This window comes from Notamacropus eugenii, chromosome 4 (assembly GCF_028372415.1).
Source record: "Notamacropus eugenii isolate mMacEug1 chromosome 4, mMacEug1.pri_v2, whole genome shotgun sequence".
Classification (NCBI taxonomy): Eukaryota; Metazoa; Chordata; class Mammalia; order Diprotodontia; family Macropodidae; genus Notamacropus; species Notamacropus eugenii.
The window spans coordinates 221,332,631-221,352,897 of NC_092875.1; positions in this window are offsets into that span (position 1 = coordinate 221,332,631).

Consider the following 20,267-nt stretch of genomic DNA (forward strand, 5'->3'; position numbering starts at 1 on the left):
CATATATATTCATATATGTATGTATATGTACATATATTTTATGTATACATACATATTTATATATACATATTTATATATATATATCCAATTTGAAGATAGATGTTATGTCCTTATGTATTATATCCTCAGAACCTCCAATGAACGATGGAATGTTCTCAAGTCCTTTATCCCTCTGGGTAATCCTTTTCTATTAATGATCCTCCATGCTTATATTTCTTCTATAATATAATGGTTGGACCTAACCACATTAGCCTACACCAAGACACAATATGATAGAAGTAACATTGCAGTTGTCTTGGACATTATTTCTTTCTTAATGTAGCTAAAGATTTTATTATCTGGGTTTTTTAGGAACTTTGTAATACAATTGAACTGATGTTGAATTTGTAGCTTATTAAAGAACTTGGTTCTTAAAAATTAGAAGAAAAAAAAGGAACTAAGAAACATTATTTAACTACAACTTCACCCAAACCCCCATATAGATTCTGTGATCCCCAACTAATAAAGGTATCATAATAAGTCATGGGTAGTGTGTTTTGGACTTAAACAAAGGTAGTGCCCTTATGAGGGGTCTTAGCATTTAGAGTTTGAAAAGATTGAATAGAGCATTGGAATTGGAGTCAGGAGAACCTGAGTTCAAATCTAGCCTCAGACATGTGAAAATTACTAGCTATGTGCTCTTGGGCACTTAATCCCAATTGCTTTGCCTTCTCCTCTCAAGAAAAATTATATACATACACACATATATACATACATATGCACATACATAATCACTTTTCCATGCTTTACATAAATCTAACTTTTTATCAATAAGTGAATTTTGAATAAATAGTTAGTCTGTTTGACTGTATTTAAAATTACTAAATTGGTATTTGTTTATCATATTGTTTTTTACTTTTACTTTTTACTTTGCTTTTCTTCCCTAATTTAAATATATGACTCCACCTTGCACAAGGAGCTTGAAAGCATACTTTGTTGTCCAAATTAAAAACAACTATCTGTGTAGTATTTACCTCAACTGTTCATTGTTTTTTTTTTATATATATATAATTGATTTATTTTTCAATTCTTAACATTCACTTTCATAAGAGTTTGAATTGAAAATTTTCTCCCCATCTCTTCCTATACCCCAGTCCAGAACAGCATGTACCATGTACCCCTTCCTCTAGTCTGTCCTCCTTCTATTGTACACCCTTTTAACATCCCCCTTCCCATCTATTTTCCTGTAGGGACAAATAGATTTCCATATTCCATTGACTGTATAGCTTAGTTTCCAGTTGCATGCTAAAATAATTTTTAACATTCATTCTTACAGCTTTAAGTTCCACATTGTCTCTCTCCCTCTCCATCCACCCATATTGAGAAAGCAAGCAATTCAATATAGGTCAGGCAGGTCACATAGACCTGTTAATGGATAAGGTAAAATCTTCCCATTCTGTTAACAATGCATTCAACTGTAATATTTGTTATTTCTTTGTGACTCAAAATAGGACTCTATTTCTATTATTTTCTTATGTCTAAAACCTAAACTTTCTTTGCTAGACTAAAGACGCTATGAACTGATCCTCATATGACATACCTTATGTCTCTTCATCATGGCTGAAGCCCTTCTTGGGAAGCTATATGGAAACTAGTTCTTGAAGGATAATGACAGAAAATAAAAATAAATGAGAGATCTTCTGAATATGACTAGACTCAAATTGCCTTAGAAAACAAAGTAAGGCAGTTTTCTCCCCTTGAATTACTAACACTGAAAGGAATAGCAGACAATGTCAGTTGTTATCTACTGACAACATAAGAACAATCTACAGAGTATTCTACAGATAGAGATGGGAATACCATTCAAACAACTTTTGCATTAAAAACAACAATTTTTGAGGTGGTTGGGAGAAAAGATTGACAAGAGGACATCTTTTCCCTTGGTTATATGTTTATTTTTCAATTAGTCAAATGTAAAATTTGTTTTCTTTTTTATTTGATTATTATTTTTTTAGTTATTCCCTTTGGAAAATCATATGGGCTTCTCAGAAAGTAAAAAAAAAAGGCAATATCATATGTTGCTGCTTTAGGCTGTATCTATAGGCAGAGATTGGTTTGATTGAACTCAGTTAAAAAACACTAAAATTCAGTAACTCAATTTTAAAAAGTCATGTGATTTCATAAGAGATAAAGTGATTTATTGGATAGAATGGTTCAGAATTAGAGAGACCCTAGGTGCAGGTGAATGTGAATGGAATGAACTTTCCTTTAAAACCAAGGTAGATAGAAGAGTGGATTTATAAACCAGAATCCTACAATATATTGCTTACAGGAAACACATTTGAGGCAGAGATACACAAAGAGTAAGGGTAAAAGGTTGGAGCAGAATATATAACACTTCAGCTGAAGAAAAAAAAAAAAACACAGGAAGCAATCCTGATCACAGGCAAAACAAAAATAGATCTAATTAAAAGAGATAAGAGAGGAAAATACATCTTGCTAAAAGGGACCATAGACAATGAAGTAATATCAATATTTAACTTACATGCACCAAATTCTTAGAAGTTAAGTAAGTTATAGGAAAAAATAGCAACACTATATGAGTGGTGGACTTCAGCTTCCCCCTCCAATACTAGATGAATCTAGCCACAAAATAAATAAGAAGGAAGTTATGGAGGTGAATATAATTTTAGAAAAGTTAAATATGATAGACCTTTAGAGAAAACTGAATATAGCTAAAACAGAATATACATTTTTTTCCTCAGTGATATATGGTACCTCCACAAAAATTGACTGTGTACTAGGGCAAAAACCTGACAATCTAATACAGAAAGGCAGAAATAGTAAGAATAAGCAAAGTAGGATCTTTTGATATTTTTGTTTTAGTATAGTCAAAAAGCATAATGTCTTTGAATACTGCTTTTAACAGCTTTACTAGGTCTTTACTAGGAGTCTTTCTTAGAAGCAAAGTACAGAAACAAGGGTTTCTTTTACTAGAGACAGTACATGTATTTGTACTGTTAATGTGATTAAAGATCTTCTTCATCCATTAATGGGCCTGCTGTTTAAGAGGAGTTATATTAGGGAAGTTTTTTAGAAAGGCCCCACACCTTTTGTTAATGAGGCAGTGATTCTCAAGGTTTGGGTTGCCCTCTGGATCTAAAAAAGCTATAAATGCTCTGAGCGTGAGGTTTTATTTTGGGACTTAGTTTTTGGAAGAAGCATTGTGTGCCAGATGAGACTCTGGGAAGCTGCTAAGCAGACACCCAGTTTTGAATAGATGTTGGTGCTTCCCTCTCAGACAACTATAGTCAGATAGTATATGTGCCCCTCAAAAGTTGCCTTTCTTTTTAGAAAAGTAGATCAAAGAACATGTGATAGCAGCTCCCCCCCCCCCCTTTATGTCAGGGTCCTTACTGATACATTAATGCATCATTCTCAGTTCATGATACAATAAAATAAAGGACCATGAAAAGGTAAACTAAAAACTAATTGGAAACAAAATAATCTAATCCTAAAGCAATAAATTATAGAAATAGTCAATAACTTCATCAAAGAGAATGACAGTAATGAGACAGTATACCAAATCTTATGAGATGAAGTCAGAAGAATTCTTAGAGTAAATTTTATATGTCTAAATGCTTACATGAATAAAATAGAGAAAGAGGAGATCAATGAATTGGTCATGAAACTAAAAAGGTAGAAAAATTAAAAATTAAAAATCCTAAATTAAATATAAAATTGTAAATACTGAAAGCCAAAAGAAAAATTAATAAAGTTGAAATTAAGAAAATAATTGGATTAATAAATAAAAATAAGATTTGGTTTTATGAAAAAAATATATAATTTTTGGTTAATCTGATTTTAAAAAGAAAGAAAGAAAAAAACAAACCAAATAACTAGCATCAAAAATGAAAAGGGTGAACTCACCACCAATGAAGAGGAAAAGAAAACAATAATTAGGAGCTGATTTGCTGAACTATATCCCAATAAATTTTACAATCTTGGTGAAATGGATGAATATTGATGAAACTATATATTTCCCATATTAACTGAAGATCAAATAAAATACTTAAATAATCTCATTTCAGCAAAAGAAACTGAAGAAGCCATCAATGAATTCCCTAAAAACGAATCACCAGAGCCAGATGATTTATAAATGAATTCTACCAAATATTCAAAGAACAATTAATTCCAATACAATATAAACTCTTTGGTAAAATAAGTAAAGAAGGAATCCTACCAAATTATTTTTATGAAACAAATATAGTGCAGACACCTAAATCAGGAAGAACTAAATCAGAGGAAGAAAATTATAAAATCAATTTCCCTAATGAATACTGATGTGAAAATTTTAAATAAAATATTAGCAAAGAGATTATAGTAATTTACCATAAGGATAATACACGATGGTCTGGAGAAAGTTTTATCAGGAATTTTAATATTAGAAAAACTATCAGCATAATTAACCATATCAATGTTAAAATTAACAGAGATATATTATTATCTCAATAGATGCAGAAAAAGCTTTTGACAAAATACAGCACCCATTCCCATGAAAAACACTAGACAGAATAGGAATAAATGAAATTTTTCTTAAAATGATAAGTAGCATCTATCTAAAACCATCAGCAAGCAGTATATGCTAGAATAAGCTAGATAACTAGAAGCATTCCCAATAAAATCAAAGGTAAAACAAGGATGTCCATTATCCCCAATGTTATTTAATATAGTACTAGAAATGTTAGCTTTAACAATTATAGATGAAAAAGAAATTGAAAGAATTGGAATAGACAATGAGGAAACAAACCTATCACTCTTTGTAGATGATATGATAGTATACTTAGAGAATTAATTTAAAAAACTATTTGAACTGACCAACAACTTCAGCCAAGTTGCAGGATATAAACTAAGCCCACATAAATCACTGGCATTTCTATATATTACCTACCAAAGCCCAACAGCAAGCAATAGAAAGAGAAATCCCATTTAAAGTTACAGTAGACACTGTAAAATACTTAAGAGTCTAACCTGTCAAGACAAATGCAGAAATTGTATGAAAACAATGAGAAGATACTTTTTACATGGATAAAATCAGATCTAAATTATTGGGGAAAATATTAATTGCTCATAGGCAGACTAAACTAGTATAATAAAAATGGCAATTATGTCTAAATTAATTTGTTTACTCAGTGCCATATCAAACTACTAAAATATTTTGTAGAGTTAGAAAAAATAAAATTCATCTGGAAAAGAAAAAGATCAGCAATATCAGGGAAATTAATGAAAAGAAATGCAAGGTAAGGTGGCCTAGCTATACCAGATCTAAAATTATATTATAAATCTGCAATGATCAAAACTATTTGGTCCTGGTTGAGAAATAGAGTGGTAGGTCAGTGAAATAGTTTAGGTACACAAGACGCAGTAGTCAATGACTATAGTAATCTACTTCTTGATAAACCCAAAGACTCCAGCTTCTGGATTAAGTGCTTACTATTTGACAAAAACTGGTGTAAAATGAATAAACAAATTGTGATTCATGAATTTAACAGAATAATATTGTGCTATAAGCAATGAACAGGCAGATTTCAGAAAAACCTGGAAAGACTTGAATGAACTAATGCTGAGTGAAGTAATCAGAACCAAGAAAACACTGTGCACAGTAAGAGAAACATTGTGCAATAATCAGTTTGGATTTACCTCTTCTCAGCAATACTATGATCTAAGACAATTCTAAAAGACTCATGATGGAAAATTCTACCCACAGCCAGAGAACTATGGAGTCTGCATACCAAAGCATACTCTCTCTCTCTCTCTCTCTCTCTCTCTCTCTCTCTCTCTCTCTCTCTCTCTCTCTCTCTCTCTCTCTCTCTCTCTCTCTCTCTCTCTCCCCGCTGCCCTCCTCCCTCTCTGGTTTTTCTGTTTTGTTCTGATTCTTCTTTCACAACATAACTAACGTGGAAATAATATGGCTGTACATGTATAATCTATTTCAAATTGCTTGCCATCGTGAGGAGGAGGGTGGGAGAAAAGGATAGAGAAGAAAATTTGGAACTCATAATCTTATAAATGTAAAAATATAAATAAAAATTAGAAAGAAAAAATGTAGGGGTAAGTATCCCTCTATTTCTGTCTGTCTATGACTCTGTCACTCCCTGTCTATGTCTGTCTCTCTGTATGTCTCTGTTAGTCTTTTTTCTGTCTGTCTCACTCTGTCACTTTGTCTCTGAGTCTGCGCATCTATCTCAAACTGTTTCTGTATTAGAGAATGGGTCTCGTTTTCTCACCCTGGTTAGAATTGTAGCTGGAATTGATGAGCCTGATCCCACTATTGAAGATCATGGGAACTTTGACCTGCTCTGTTTCTAACTTTGACTGATTGGTCACTCCATTTCACACCTGCTGCTCTTTCTGGTTTCAACTCTAGGGAACAAGCTTTCCCTCTTATATTAAGCTCATCACCTCTATCTCATCACCATGCCTCTAACTCAAGCTTTAACTGACACCAAACTCTACCGAATACCTTCCTTTACAGAGAACAGAAACTGGACTCTTAGCTCATTCCACTTTGCATCTGCTATCTGGCTTGGTTTTAACTCGAAGGAAGAAGACACTTCATGTAGGGTAACACCTGGTGTTCCCCTCCCACTTTCCTGCCTCCTTTTGTGTAACATCTCCCCTCTCTTTGAACACACACTCCTTGAAATCAGGTACTATCTTTCTTTCATTAATTGTTTCCCCAGCATTTAGCACAGTTCCTGGCACATAATTTAGTGGTTTAGATTGGATTGCTTCCTTCTTAGGCAGTTTGGTACTGCCCTAATCTTGCAACCTCTTTCTATTTCTTGGGGCTTTTAATATTATCTGTCTATTAAAATGTTATTGTTTTAGTTGTTTCAATTGTTTAATTGTGTTCAACTCTTCATGGTCCCATGTGGAGTTTTCTTGACAAAAACAATGGAATGATTTGCCATTTCCTTCACTAGCTCATTTTATAGAAGAGGAACTGAGGCAAACAGGGCTAAGTGACTGGCTCAGGGTCATACAGCTATTGAGTGTATAAGACCAGATTTGAACTCAGAAACATACCTCTTCCTGACTCCAGGCCTGGTGCTTTGCAACCTAACTTCTCCCTGTTGAAACCTAGGCTGTCACTATTGTTTGAGGATGAAACAAGAGACTCAAAGTCCAACTGATTTGTATAGTTTAAATATCAAGTCAATGCTATGAGTATGGTCAACAGAGAATTCTATTGTGTAATAGATCAGTTTTATGTGTAATGGGGGTCTGACACTTGCACAGATACAACAGGTTAGCTGATATTATCTCTCCATGTAGAAGAAGTTACCAGGAGAATTCTGATGATGAGTTAGTAAAATTCTATTGAAAAACTGTGGAGCATAAGTAAACATTTTGTGGCTGGCTCTCCTCTGTTAACCATGTGGTAAAGTCTTGAGAGGCTTTCAAATACACTTCAGAGGCCTCAGAAACTTCTCTCAGTTTTGGCTAATTGCTCATAGCCTCCCTCTTTGCTTTGTTTGCTGACTCTTCTGCTTACTGTGTTCAGTGAGAGATTATGCTCTAAGGGGAAGTATCTTACTGCCTTCTTCAACTCTGAGGCCACATGCCCCTCCATTATCCTTTTCTCTTTCTTTTTTATTCTAGGTGAAGAGGGTGAAGTCTTGTCATCTAATCAATTGGAAAGATCACTAAGAGAGTACTCCAATGTCCTGGTGTTCCAGAGTCTGAGTTCCAGAACCAGTGTACATCAGTTCACTTAGGAACAAGAATCAGTCTTAGTAAGTGACCCTCAGTCCTCTAACCCAGAGGAAGGAATTATCTAAAAGTTATGGTTCATCTGGACATCAACTTGTCAGGAACAGTACTATTCAGAAACTGAGCTATATTTTGAGCCCATTTCTCCAGAAATCAACTGTACTTTAGTTATAGTACAGGAGCAGGAAAAATATATCTCTATATATTTAAAGTAAAAGGGTATGGGAAAAGAATGCCCTGGACATACTGGGGAAAGTGTTTGTATATTTTTTCTTACTATGTAAATGAAGCAAATATTGTGATATAAAACCAACCTGTTATTAGGTGGTTAAATGGAACTAAGGTACTAATTACCACTTCCCCAAACAAATGTGCTGAACATGGCCAAAGCAGTAGGGAAGAGACACAAATAGACTCACTAAGTATCCTAGAACTCAGAGGAAAGACGTTTTAGACTTGGCTGTGAATGAGTCAGAACAGAACGTATAAATCATATGTGTGAAATGAGGATGGGTAAATGGACATCTGCCAACATAATTCACTGCTATGTTTATAGAATTAGTAGGCATATTTGAGAGAGATTTTATGCTATAGTCAGATAGACTCTATAGGGAAATAAAGCTTTCAATATATGTTTCTTCCAATTTCTTTTTGTGTGTTTCATTTGTATAGAACTGACCTCCAAATCTCCCTTTTATCAAAAATAAAAAATAGGGTGGTTAGGAATAAGTGTATTAATTAAACAGTGTTCATGTTTAGTGAGAGCAACATCTGCCTGATGATGATGAGGTCTGCATTGGCATCACTTCCTAATGACAGAGGCCATCATCTTAGATCTATAATAGGAAGATACAGTCACAGTTTCACCCTGGGCCTCTTCTCCCTTTTTATGCTTTGCCCTCCTCCCCTCTGCCTCCCTCCCCCACATATTCACAGAAACAGATACAATCTTCCTATGCCATTTCAGAATCAGGAAATATGGAGATCAGCTCATTCATTCAAAAATCTTCTTATGGGAAGGTGAGGGTAAACAGTGGCAGGTAAGACCTTTTCTGACCTCTCTTTGATGGTCACATGTTACTCATTAGCAGCTTCCCAGGGAGAGTAGGATGAATGTACATAGCTGGCAGGTAGGGAGCAAAGAGCTTCATCTCCTGAGTGAGGAAACAGACTTGTAAATATGGATATAATCAGAATTTTTGAACAATGCTGTTACTTTGGGATTTTAAAATGTAATTCTTAGAGAATGCTCTTCATCAGATAAAAACAACTTGGACACTGCAGGGAGTACTTTTCTTGTTCCCTTTACCATATTATAATCACAATTTTAAACAATAAGTTCAATTGAAACCTCATTTTAAGTATCATTTTGTAGGTAGAAACTACCAACTTTGGCAAACACCCTCCTTCTACTGACAATTTTGTATCTTAGTTTACAGTATCTGTTCTGCACATTCATTTTTCTACCTGAAATGAATGAACAACTCAATTACAAAAACATTTTACTTTCCAGAAAGCACTTTTCTTAGAATAAGCCTTTCAGGTCCTTAGGATAAATAACATTATTTCCATTTCATTGAAAAACAAAACAAAACAAAAAACCTAACACTTGGGAAAGGTAAGTGATTTTCCCAAGCTCATGCGGCTATTAAGGAGCAAAGCCAGGATCAGGACCCAGATCTTTCCTACAACTCTTATTTTGGTGCATTTTCACTAAATCATCCTTTTCCAATACTAGCTTTTTTTCTTTATTTCTCAGAATGATGAGGATCAAATCAGATAATACTTGTAAAGCCCTTAGCACAGAGACATATAAAATAATTGCTTATTCCTTTCTCTGTCCCTTCCACCTTTCAAATGGCAAGATATAGTGGGGAAAGTATGAGAGTAAGGATGTGGAGTCCTAAATTTTAATCCTGGGATTTTAGAAACTGTCATAAAGTTAATATCACCATAGCAAGTTACTTAGGTATACTCCCCACAACACTGCAGCATGATGCAGCGTGAAGACATGTTCATGTAATAACAGGGATTACTTGAGTCCTAATTTTGGTTCCCTCTAGGTAGTAAGAAATCTTTGAAACTCAAGTCACTAAACCTCTTGAGGTCTTGGGTTCAACCACTTTAAAATAAAGATACTGGTTTCACTCATGGGTTCTTCATCTTTCTATATGTCATGGAATACTTTGGCAATCTAATAATGCCTATAGCCCTCTTCTCAGAGTAATGTTTTTAACTGCATAAAATAATATATATGGGGCTTTAAAGTAAACAAATTGTATTGAAATGCAGTTATCAGGATACATACCTACATATATGCCAGTATTTCCTATATGACTATCTCTATCTCTATCTATCTCTACCTCTTTCTCTATTTTCTATAATGCTCCTTTCAGTTCCTATGATATTTTATATGATGCACGTGAGAGAAATGATTACTCCTCTCATATGTTAATAATAAGTTATTGAATTAGGATCAGGATTTTTTTCATAAATATACAAAAAAAGAATTCATAGGCTTTTTAAAAAAGTTTTTATTGTTGTGTATAATCTAGGTCCACAGACCACACTCAACTGTCTAGTGTAAAGGGAAGGACCCTAAAACTTCTTTGGGATATCTTGTTAAACCAGACTTCTGACTCCATCAAGAAAGTGACTGTCCAGTTTCTCCAGAAAATCCTCCTGTCTCCTCTTCCTTCTGATAGGTGAGCCTCCCACTCTTTGCTTACCACATCCCCTTGGTCAGCTTCTCCAATTTCCAGACTGAACCTTGCTCAATAGAGGCTATAAATACTACTGATGGAGTATAACCACAGCCTCATGTTTGCTGGCTGGATGCAGCTCTAAGTTGTAGATAAACACATTTACCATGATAGTTCCAAATCAAGTTTTATTTGCAACTACAATTTCATAAAAACATTTTTAAAAGTATTTCATCCACCAGCATTAGGGTCATAGCTTGTAACAGCTACTGAAAGTGCTATATGTTGTGACAAGCCATGAGATGAAGTGCCAAGCTTGAGCAACACAAGCATGCTTATCTTTTTTCCCACCTCCACACATTTCCTAATGCTCTTTGGTATCTTTTTAGGAGTATAGATATTCCAACTGTGATTTCATAATTTGCTTAGCTCATTTCTCCTCTACCATGGATCCCAAAGTCTTTCCTCTCCTCAGTTTGAAATCCAAATAATTCACTCAATTGACACGTCAGCTAAAATATATTTACCACCAAAAGAAAAGACTGTATTGAACAACAATATTTCATTTGAGCACAATAGGAGTAGAATTCCTTATGAACTGTCTGAATCCTCTTCTTTGTTGGGTTTCATTGCTTTCAGAGGGAAGGAGGAAGCTGAAAAACATGAATAGATTTGTAGGGTTATATTTTCATTTGTGTGTGTTGGGGTAAGGAGAAGTTTTATCGGCTGGCCCCTGAACAATTGAGTATACACTGTAACAGAGACAATAAGTTGTTAAAAAAAATTCTCCCTTTTTTACTTTGGGTAGTTGTACCACTTTTGTAAAGCATAAAAACTTGAGGTCACATACCTTGAGTTACCTATTTCCACACTCCTTTCACCTCTTTCACACTCTAAGGTTGTGTATATAAGGAATTAAAGTTCTTTAGTCCTTTTGGAAATGTGTAATTCTTTCATCACCTTGATGAAATTACTGGATAGCTAGGCATTGGCTGAAAAATGAGTGTCCTCATAGAAAAAAAAAAAGGAAGAAAAGGAAAGAAACTAACAGGAACCCAGTTAAAAGGAATTTATCTTGGGCATTTGAGAAGAGAGACAGTTATTAAGGAAGAATCAAGCTCTTGAAAAAGATTTGTCCGTGTGTGTGTGTGTGTGTGTGTGTGGGTGTGTGTGTGTGTGTGACTCCCTTGTGCCTCTTTCATGCTGCAGTATCCTGAGAGAAGTAATGCATTGTGTCAGCTCTGAAAACAAATAACCAAAGAGTCACAACAGCTCTGCAATTGTTTTTAACTGTATTAAAACTAGAGAGGTTACACAGGTTATCAAAATCATAGTTATCTCTAACAATAAAATAAAGCAAAATAAAATGAAAGATTCAACAGTGATTATAAGCATAAAGCTTTCTTTGTTTGATTGGAGAAGGGAAACTATGCGCTGGAGGGAAGGGGGTTGCTAGGAGGAGACTTGCTTTAGTGTGGGGAAATCTCAATACATATTTTTAATGTTTACACATCGAGCTGTAGCCATGACAATGATGAGTAACAACACAATGAGACAAGGCTGATTCACAGCATGCATGACCAGAATAAGGGTACTATATTTGCATGTCCTATCTCAGGAACCATTTACTACTATGATTTTGCTGTAGCCAAATTCATCCAGAGGGTGAGTGCAAAGGGTTGTTGTTATGCCAAGTTCAGGGCAAAGTTTACTTGCTGGGCCTTAGCTCTGAAAAACAGGACATGTCTTTTTATTTTCTAAAATTAATTAATTAATTAAATTTTGGTTTTAAACATTCACTTCCTTAAGATTTTAACTTACAAATTTTCTGCTCCTCTCTCTCCTCCCCCTTCCACAAGACAATATGCAGTCTGATAAAGGCTCTATATGTACACTGATATTAAACATATTTTGACATATTTTGACGTTCATCATGTTGTAAAGAAGGATTGGAACCAAAGGGAGAACTACAAGAAAGAAGGAAAAACAGAGAGAGGACAAATAATAGACTTCAATCTTCATTCTCACTTCATTGTTCTTTCTCTGGATATGGATAGCATTTTCTATCATGAGTTTTTGGAGTTGTTTTAGATCCTTGTATTGCTGAAAACAACTAAGTCTATCAAAGTTAATCATCCCGCAATGTTGCTGTTACTGTTTACAGTGTTCTCCTGGTTCTACTTACTTCACTCAGCATCAGTTCCTGCAATACTTTCTAGGTTTTTCTGAAGCCTGCCTACTCATCATTTCTTATAGAATACCATTGCGTTACACTTTTGTACCACAGCTCATTCAGTCATTCCCCAATTGACAGGCATCTCCTTGATTTTTAATTCTTAGCCAAGGCAAAAAGAGCTGCTATAAATATTTTTATACATGTGGCTTCTGTTGCCATTTTTATGATCTCTCTGGGATGTAGTCCTAGAAGTGGTATTGCTGGGTCAAAAGGTATGCACATTTTTATAGCCCTTTGGGCATAGTTCCAAATTGTTCTCCAGAAAATTTGGATCAGTTCACAAGTCCACCAGCAATGCATTAGTGTTCAAATATTCCCATATCTTCTATAACATTTATCAATTTCCTGTTTAATCATGTTAGGCAATCTGATGGGTGTGATGCTGTTTTAATTGCATTTCTCTACTCAATAGTAATTTAGATTTTTTCTTCCTCTGAAAACTGCTTGTTCATATTCTTTGACCATTTATCATTGAGGAATGACTAGAATTCTTACAAATTTGACTCAGTTCTCTTCATATCTTAGAAATGAGACCTTTTTTAGAGACACTGACTAGAAAATTGTTTCCCAGTTTTCTGCTTTCCTTGTAATCTTGGTTACATTGGTTTTGTGTGTACAAAAACTTTGAATCAAAATCATTCATTTTGCTTTTCATAATGTTCTTTATCTCTCATTTGGTCATTAATTTTTCACTTATCCATAAATCTGACAAGTAAACTACTCCCTCATCTCCTAGTTTGCTGATAGTAACAGCCTTTATATGCAAATCATGAACCCATTTTGACTTTATCTTGGAATATAAAGTAAGATATATATATATATATATATATATATATGTATATATAGTTTAAGAATGTAAGATAAGTGCCTATGCCTAGTTTCTGCTATATTATTTTCACATTTTTCAAGCAGTTTTTGTTAAATACTGAGTTGTTATCCCAGAAGCTGGAGTCTTTGAGCTTATCAAAGAGTAGATCATTATAGTCATTACCTATTACACTAATTCATCACTTTTTTCTTAGCTATTACCAACTGGCTTTGAAGATTGCTACTTTATAGTACAATTAAAATCTAGTATGGCTAGGCCATCTTCCCTTGAATTTCTTTTCAATTCCCTTGATATTCTGAACCTTTTGTTCTTCCAGATGAACTTTGTTGTTATTCTTTCTAGCTCTATAAAATAATATTTTTGGTAATTTGATTGGTATGGTACTGAATAAATAAATTAATTTAGATTGATTTTCCATTTTTATTATATTATCTTAGTCTTCCTATGAGCAATTGATATTTTTCCAGTTATTTAGATTTGACTTAATTTATTTGAAAAGTGTTTTGTAGTTGTGGTCATATAGGTCCTGGGTTTGTCTTGGCAGGTAGACTCCAAAATATTTTATAATGTCTACAGTAATTTTAAATGGAGTTTCTCTTTCTATTTCTTGCTGTTGGACTTTATTAGCACTATATAGAAATGCCAATGATTTATGTGGGTTTGTTTTATAACTTGCAACTTTGCTGACATTGTTTATTATTTGAAGTAATTTTTTACTTGTTTCTCTAGAATTCTCTAAGTATACCATTATATTATCTGCCAAGGTATCTCTTCATACTAAAAAGAGAAAAGTAAAAAGAGAGAGGATGTATTGGCTTGGGCACCCTGACATTTACAACAGAGCAACTTACTTAGACAGCAAACACCCTTGTATACATAGTAGGGCCTACCGCACAGGTTCTTAGACCTGCTTTTCTAAGGAAAGTAACCCTAAAAGGGATAGGTAATCTTACTTTAATCAAGCACATATATCATTCACTTAGTTCAAGAGAAAAAGTCAGCACCCTGAACTTCAGAGAAAATGCAAACAGAAATTACAAGCAGAAATTACAAACAGAAAAACCAACAGACAGTGTTTCCAACTGTCTGACCATAGACAATTGATATGTGGTTACCTGAGAGAGAAGAACCAAGATCTGGGCTTTTCAAAGGGGGATGGGGAGTCCTTAAAAGCTACCCAGAACCTTGTCTCAGCTAATAATACAAACACTTTTCCAGCGATTTGAGTTCCAAAGCAAAATCTGACCTTAAAGTGTATTAGACACTGTTCACAGCCAGAGGGCAAGACCCTTGTGACCCAGTGCCTCATTTACAATTAACAAAAGGTGTGAGCCTTCAGACAGAACAAGCCTCTCCTAATCAAGCTTCCCTTATAGCCCCACCTGAGGTAGTGGGTATAACACCCATTTTTTAAACTCCCGTTACACTTACTCAGTGGGAGGTGCTAAATATGGCAAAGAACATGCCAAGAAAACCCATGTCAAGAGCTGTGGAGTCAAGAGAAGATATGGGGAGGAGTAGGCCCAAGGAACCTAACTGAGTAACCTACCTAGCAGAGATACTATGACCAAGGGAGTAATGTCAGGGTATTTTGAAAAAAAAAAAAAAAAATGAATGTTGTTCTCTACAGGGTTATTTCCTTGTCCATGTGTATTTCTTATGTTTGTTGCTCTCTACTAGTATCTTCTCTTTGTGTTCTCATTTGTCACATCCTTTGTTGTTGCTCTATGTATATGTAGGAGAGTGCCTCAACATTAAGACTCAATGGAGTTTTTATTATTCTTGATATAACATTCTGGTAAGTTATATTTGACAGACTAGTATCTAGTGTCTGACTTACCCTGGGAAGAATATTGGTGGGGACTAGTGAACTATAGTTTTAGAGGATTCGCCCCATACAATGTACCATTTGAACTGGAGAGTAGCAGCCACCCTCTGGGGATCCAATCCACAGATATTAGTGTTGAACTGTGGGAAAAAAAGAAGGTTTCAATTTAATGATATGAAAGTGTCAGGGGGTAGAAGATGGGAACCCAGATACCTGATGTCCACTAAGGATGAGAATCTACCTTAATGGTTATTATATTCTGAAAATATAGAGGAATGTTATGTAGTAGAAATATTTTCTTAAAGAGACATTGGATATTTTATTATTCCCCAGGTAAATGTAAAAACAATTTTTTTTTGCTTTTAACACTTCAAGTTCAAAATGTTCTCCCTTCCCACCCCACCCCCATTGATAAAGTAAAATTTTGATATAGCTCATGTATTTGTAATCATGCAAAACATATCCATAATAGTCATGTTATGAAAGAAAATATATGAAAGAGAAATAGTATGCTTCAGACTGTATTCTGATACCAAGAGTTCTTTCTCTGGAGATAGATATTATTTTTCATCATAAGCCCATTGGAGTTGTCTTGGACTTTGATATTTCTAAGAATAGCTACGTCATTCACTGTTGAATGTCTTGCAATATTGTTGTTACTTTGTACACATTATATTTACTTTGCTTCAAGCCATGCAAATCTTTCCGGATTTTTCTGAGAGCAATGTGTTCATCATTCCTTATATTGCAATAATAATCCATCATAACCACATGCCACAACTCATTCAGACATTCCCCAATTGATAGGCATCCCCTCAATTTCTAATTCTCTGTTTCGTTACTGCTCCTCTTTGCCCTAGAATTGCCATCCACAACTGCAACCTGGATCTGAGTGGGTAAAAACAACAGAGTCCTGTCTCTGGGTTAAGTAAAAGAACCCTATAATCTTCTGACCAGTTATTCAACCCCCTTACCGTCTGTGGGCCAAGACATCTGGAAGCAGCTGCTGCAGCTGCTAAATCAGCCCTTCCCAAGGCCAGTTCTTGATTTGTTGTTGCCAGTTCTGTATTAGTGTGGTCCTGAGTTGGACTGTGTGTCACTCTCACCCAGGTGTGACATACCTTTCTTTCTGACCTTCTAAGTTGTCTTTGGGGTCTGTGGGCTTAGATGTTTGAATCACTGCTGTCAGTGCTTCAGTCACTGTGAGGCCTTCTCCTAGTTTGCCAGGACCAGGTTTATGCTGGCATGGCATATGCTAGACAGAACTCCTCTTTCAGCCTGCCATGCTTGCTTCACTCCATCTTTTTTTGGTTACTGCTGCTCTAGAATTTGTATAGTTATTTTTAAAGGTATTTGAAGGGTTTGTGGGGAGAGCTCCAGTGAGTTCCTGCCTTTACTCTGCCATGTCCCTTCTCACTCCTGGAAGAAAATTTTAGTGGCTAAAGTCCAACGATAACCTAAAATGAATACTCCCCAGTGTCACAATCTCAGCATAAGGTTATGCTTATAACAGCGTCCTCCACAAGTTATTCAGAGGTGTTGTTGGCACATGAGTCTATTTCTTTTATTAGCCTCAGCTTCTGCAGTTCTCTGCTATCCTCAGTTTCACTTAGTGGTTGTTCCAATTGGCCTTTCTTATCCATTAGGTTGAACTACTGCTGAATGGAGCAGTAGACTAGAAAAGTACAGCTCTAACTTGCGATAAAATTCATATCTCCAGTAATTAGCTATCAAGCCCAGAATTCCCCTTTGTATACACAGATACATGTTACAATTCCAAAGCTGCCTCACTAGCCATGTAAAAGTACAGACTATTTCAATGCAAGTCTATTGAAACCTCCATAAAACCTGACATTCTTTCTTCCTCTTGACATTGAAATCATATATTCTCTAAGAAATTAATTTCTTCTGAATCTAGAATATACTAATGTACCCTTACTCTTGCCATTATTTTACATTGCAACTGTCAAGGTTTAGTTCCTCATTAACACCTAAGGTCTGCATGTCCTTGAGTTCTGTTTATAGTTCTTCCAACTCATTTCTTGTGAGCAAGTAAAAATCTGATTTCAGATTGACCTTAGCTAAATCAAGTAGCCTTCTGTGGATCTTCCTGGACACCTAATCCACAAGGCTGATCGTGTTCTCTCTCAACTACTATATATTTCAGTACTTTGTAGATATTTGCATTTATTCTCTTTTTATGTACTCTGTACATACTTACATGGAGCCTTCTCTCTCCTACCAAAATGTTAACATCTTGAATACAAAGATTTTTTTCTTATTTTTATCTCTGATGATGCTAGGTGGTGCAATGCATAGATTGCTAGGCCTAGAGTAAAAAAGGCTCAAGCTCAAAGTCAACTTAGACACTCATTAGCTGTGTAATCCTAGATAGGTCACTTAGCCCTGTGTACCTTAGTTTCTTCAACTGAAAAATGAGATAAAAATAGCATCTACCTTAGAGTTGTGAGGATCAACAGGGATCATTTTTGTCAAGCATTTACCACAGTGCCTGGCACATAGTAAGTGCTTAACAAATGCTCATTTCCTTTCCTTAACAGAGCCTAGCACAGTGTCTAGCATATGATAGTTGTTTAATAAATAGTTTTTGATTGATTGAATTAAAGCTAACCTGATCGACCTTACTGAATTTGGGGTTCCTAATAATTGACTTTCAAATCAACTGTTAAAAGATAAGATATCTATATCTGTCTGTCTGTCTATCTATTTATCTATCTATCTATCTATCTATCTATCTATCTATCTATCTATCTGTCTGTCTATCTATTTAGAAGTTTATCTATACGTTATACACAACTTATGACTCATAATCCTAGTACAGGGCCTCAGTAGGCATTCAATAAATATTTTAAGAATGAAAGCATGAGGATAAATACCAAGTATAAAACAGTATTAAAAATTTGGTCATTCTTCCTGGATGAAATGTGTCATTTTACTGCTCACCATTCCCATAACTTTCCAGGCTAAAGTTCCCTTCCCTGGTCATCACTCTTCTTTGAGTGTTCTTCTGGAAGTCAACTGGTACTTATTACAACTTTTTATGTGTTAAGTGCTATTCTAACCGTGGCTATACTGATACAAATATAAAAAAAAACAAAACAAATTAGTGCCTGCCTTGAAGGAGTTTACATTCAAATGGAAAATGTCAGCACATGGGAGGAAGTGAGAAGGGAAGAGAGATAATGACAACTATGCCTGGTCACAGGGTCATGGTGAGGAAGTCCAGAGTATAGCCTGCAAACCGTATTAGAATGTAAGTTCCTTGAAGGCAGAAGGCTATCTTTTCTTTTTAAATTTATATCCCAAACACTTGGCACATTGTGAGTATTTAATAATTTCCCATGGTTGCATTCATTCATTTATTCATACATGCATTCTTAAGTCTCTTACATCCTTTCCCTTCTAAATAGAGGAACTACTGGATTATGTTTTCAGAGAGAGAGAACTGATATTCTTTAATATAACCAGGTATAAATCTGTGGAAAGAGACTTTCCTCTTCTCAGCAGGGTCACCCTCTGGGATTCAGGGAGGAGAATACAGTATAATCACTCAAACAGGCAAGATAGAAAAAAATGAAGGAAAACAACTTTTGAATTGTAAGTGTGGTAAATGAAGTTAATTTAAATCACTCAACAAAGGTTAAAAAACAAAAGAAACACCTATTTGACAGATATATTTTTGAGTGCAAACAAATTGTTTATTACTAGTTATTGAATACTGCAGACTCTTTCCCCTGAGGATCAGGATAATGCAGAAATAATTCCTTTACTCATTCACTAAACTGATTTTTAGCAGATAAACTGTTTTCTTTTGCTTTTAAATATTTCATTTTAAAAATACAAAATTTGTCATGGCCTCAAATTTTAAAAACCTTTTTTAAAACAATTTTATTCCATATCATTATCACTTTAGGTTTTTACTAAGAGTCTTAGAATAATAACTGTATTTGTCTACTCTATGAGGAATTTTCTTAAAGGAAAATAAAAGCTGATACATCTCATCAGTGTCTAACTTTTAAATAAAACAAGTATAAACAGCTGTTTCAAGAAAGATTATTATTTATATTATTTTTAGCTTATATTAACTTTTTCTCTGAAAGGAGCTATGTCAGTAAACTTGTTGGTGCAAATATGAACTTCATACAAGTTCAAGACAATTCTCAAGATAGAGACTGGCATCTTATAAATTGGAGATAGAAGATGAATTTGAGGTTTTGCTTACAAAAACTCCAGATAGAATCACTTTATATAATTAGATTTATGCTAAAAATGGACTTTAGAAATGATTATCTTGTCCCACCTCCTCTTTTTACAAATGAAGAAATCAAGAACCAGGGACATGAAGTGACTTCTTCTAAATTACATAGCATCACAATTATCATTCAAATTTACCTCTCTTCCAAAATATACGTGCATATGCTTGTTCTACATAGTAAGGCTCCAATGTAAAAGAAAGCAAGTGAATAAGCAAATTATTATCTCTTGAAACGCATGTTGTTTATTAATTTAGAGTAAAGCTTTTTTTCAATTTTTCTCACATCAAGGATTTGAAATAACCTTAGTAATTTAATATTTTCAATAAACATTCTTATAAAAAAATTTATCTCCTCTACCATCTTTTCACAGAAAATAAAGGTCCTTTCTAAATCCATTATTTTATGATTCTTGTGCTGATATAATTCAAATATGTGAACAAGAAAGCTGGGGGGATGTTCATTTCATAACTGCTTTTTCATTTCTCAAAGATGAAATCTGAATTTAGAAGTATATATTTATATGAATCACTTATTAAGGAAATAAATGGATAGTGGATTTTTTAACTTCCCAAGGTCTCTCTTTCTGTTCAAAATTTATCAGACTCATATTTTCGTTGTTTCTCCTTCAAAGTCTTATGTT